At 38.8% G+C, this 3,724-nt stretch overlaps 1 protein-coding gene across 1 annotated transcript in view; it reads right to left on the bottom strand.

The window, feature by feature from the left end:
- The window catches only part of LOC136853978 (serine-rich adhesin for platelets-like), a 28,646-nt gene extending 25,156 nt beyond the window's left edge, over nt 1-3,490 (bottom strand). The window contains exon 1 of the mRNA XM_067129900.1: nt 3,293-3,490. The gene's annotated coding sequence lies outside the window, so the exon portion shown is untranslated. The remainder of the gene's footprint in view (nt 1-3,292) is intronic.
- Nucleotides 3,491-3,724: the final 234 nt, after the last annotated feature.

Genomic DNA, 3,724 nt, shown 5'->3' with positions numbered 1-3,724 from the left:
CATCATTTTCCAGTCTCTCAAGCAGCAATATTCCCATGATCCACCTCAGCATTCTCATCTCCGTTCTCTCAAGCTTTACCTCATCTTTTCTTCTTAGAGTCCATGTTTCTGATCCATACATTAACACTGGTCTTAGCACTGTGCTATAGATCTTGACTTTTAGCTTAACTGGCATTTTCATATCACATACAACGCCAGCTACATCTCTCCACTTCCCCCACGCCGCTTTTATCCTACTGTCCACTTCAGCCTCACACCCTCCCTCTTGGCCTAAAGTAGATCCTAAGTATGTAAACTTTTCCACCTGTTTTATAATAGAGCCTCTTCTTTCTTGTATTACTATTCTGTCTCTATCTTCCCTACTGCTCACTAAAACCTCTGTTTTATTCACATTCACCCTTAAGCCACCCCTCTCTAAAGACTCCTACCACTCTCTAACCCTTCTCTGTACGTCCTCCTCATCTTCAGCAGTAATCACCAGATCATCAGCGTGCAGCAACTCCCACAGCACTTCATTCCTGATCTCATCACTCAACACATCCATGACCAGCACAAACAAAAATGGGCTCAATGCTGACCCCCCTAGTGTAATCCAACACTAACTTCAAAGTTTTCTGTTTCCCCAACTGCTGTTATTACTTTTGCGCTCAATCTCTGATATATCATCTCGACCAGCCTAACCAACTTTTCTGGGGCTTTCCTCTTCCTCAAACACCAAAACATCACTTCTCTTGGGAATCTATCGTATGCAAGCTCCTGGTTACCCTCTAGTCTCTTTTCCTGCAGCTGTCTTACTGTGAAGGTGGCATCCACTGTCCCTCTTCCTCTCATGAATCCATATTACTGTTTCCCGATCTTTACAATTTCTCTTAATCTCTAACCCAGTATCCTCTCTAAAATTTTCAATCCATGCTCTGTTAGTTTAATTCCTCTGTAGTTACCACAATCCATGACATCTCCCTTCTGCTTGTATATATATACCATTAGACTCTCCTTGGCATTTCATCCTCTTCCCATATAGCTTTTAATAAATCCAGCATCCATTTCTCCCCCTCTGTATATACCTAGTAATTTGATCATTTCAATTTGGAACTCTGATGGACCTGGTGCTTTACCATTTTTCATTTTACTTAATGCTCTCTTCACTTCTCTATCCTGTATCTCCATCACTGGTCCCTCCACCCTCTGTGCTTCCCCCATCTCCTCTTTCTCATTTTCAGTATTTAAAAGTTGTTCAAAATACTCTCTCCATCTCTTCTTAATGTCTTCCTTCATCCCTATAGAATATATTTCGATCTCTATCCTTGATGACACCCAATTTGCCCAAATCCTGTCTCTGCCTTTTCCTCGAGTTTGAAATCTTATAGATATCCTTTTCTCCTTCTCTTGTTCCTAGTCTTTCATTCAACTGCTGTGCCGCCCTTCCAATAGCCATACCTACCCTCCTTCTCGCATCTCTTTCCTCTTCTCTGTACCGTTCCTCTGCACCCAGTGCATGCCTTACTTTCCAGTCCTTAAATGCTGTTGATTTTCTTTTAATTGATTCTTTGCACTCCTTCATTCCACCACCACTTTTCTCCTCTCAGGAGAAAAATTACCATTAACCCACAAAACACCTGAAGGAAAACCTGACGGAATTGGAAAAAACGAACATTTCATTCAATTTGTCTGTGTTTGATGTCTGTCATGGGGGTAGGGGCTTGATTTTGAGTTATAAACTTCATGGGGTTTGTCAAGGGGTTCGGATTTCTATAGCGCACAGCACAAACATACAAACATTCACTTTATGTATATATATATATATATATATATTTATATATATATATATATTCGATCTTTTATAACAGAATTCCATCTAAGAAAGTTTCCAATAAAACCTTTATTAAATATATATATATATATATATATATATATATATATATATATATATATATATATATATATATATATATATATATATATATATATATATATATATATATATAGAGAGAGAGAGAGAGAGAGAGAGAGAGAGAGAGAGAGAGAGAGAGAGAGAGAGAGAGAGCTTTTCACGACTATCATTGACATTTCTCACCAAATTTTCCTATTAAAATGTGTCATTTAAACACGCACATACACACACACACAAACACACGCACACACACATACAGTATATATATATATATATATATATATATATATATATATATATATATATATTTATATATATATGTGTGTGTGTGTGTACGTATGTCTAAATTTAAGCATGACGTGCATATTGGCTGATCCGTGATTTGAAATGAGATTTTTGTCAACTTTATATATCTATACGTATCTATTCCAACACACGGACACTTCTTAGCGAAATACTTCTCTGCAATTGTATATTTACTGAAAACAGTCATCTTGCACTAAATGGTTTATCTTCTCTTCATTAATCACTTAGAATTTTGACTAATTTCAAGTAACTTAACAATTCTGTCTGCCTCCTCATGTCGGCCACACGCAAGTCGGTCGTAAAATCACATTGTAAATCACTCCTTCGATATTTTCCCTTTTTTGATTTTAACTATCTTTCACAGTAATACATGAATTTGTACAGAGCCAGAACTGCAACAAATCTTTCACCGTACTTGAGAACGTGGTTCATATTTGCCTTGACTGTATTCTTTCTGATCTACCAGCGCGATGGTCACTATTCACAAAAATGACGAAACTCTTCCACTTACACAGACGAATTATGCATTGTTTCTAATGAGAAGCGGCCTCTCGTGTGTCAAACGTCCCTTTGTTGCGATAGTCGTGCTTAACCACAACGGATTTGATTACACGACAACAGATTTCCCGTGAGAGACCGTATTATTTAGCTGTTCTTGCCGATGGTGGGACTTGTAACCTATCAATAATTGGGTTTACCTTCTCCGATACGGATTCACACAATTTCTTACTCTGTTAAGGGAGGAAGAACTTTAGGTTCACTACATTACTTTGGAGCGTACGAGTCGTTGATTTACTGACCTAAGTTATAAACAAAAATGAGAAATGAATCATTGCAATGTTGCGTCAATAAAGAATTATATTTTCCTCGAAATAATGCTTAAAGCAACTTGCGTCCTTTAGAAATGAACATATTGTTGCAGTATCTAGAACGAAGAGTGAAAAAATGGTAATGCCCAATTGTTAATGGATTGTAATCATAAAGTACCGCTAATGACGATCAGCTTGCACGATACTCCTCATATATAACATAAAGACAACGTTATTAGATTGTTACCTCGCATGCCGTTTTCATTTCAACGTACCAAATGCGTACCTTGTGAAAGTAAAGACGAGCCCTCCCTTGAATGGCGAGATGTTTCAGTTTCGATGATGTTTTGATTGTTGGAGATGTTGGACAATCAGTCAGAGGAGAAGCAGACGCGATGCGACTCGCCTGATGGACCAGCGGCCGTGGAGTGACAGGCAGCTGACTCTTGCCACCTCCATCAATGTCACTTGCCGCAGGGAAGCCGCCTGCTCCCGACCCCGGCAACCCAACCCTTCTCAGATGTGCTGATATCACCGTGATATTCCTCAAGCCACAAACTCCCTGTCGCCCCGCGCTGGCACGTTCCTCTTTGCTAACGTTATTTGTAACAGTTCTAAACATATGCTAATTTTGGACCGAGGCGAACTTTGACAATTTGATGCTAATGGTCTTAAAATGTGTGTGTGTGTTTTTGTGTAAGAGAGAAACAGACAGACA

This window comes from Macrobrachium rosenbergii, chromosome 28 (assembly GCF_040412425.1).
Source record: "Macrobrachium rosenbergii isolate ZJJX-2024 chromosome 28, ASM4041242v1, whole genome shotgun sequence".
NCBI lineage: Eukaryota > Metazoa > Arthropoda > Malacostraca > Decapoda > Palaemonidae > Macrobrachium > Macrobrachium rosenbergii.
This window is presented reverse-complemented; position numbering and strand designations above follow the sequence as displayed.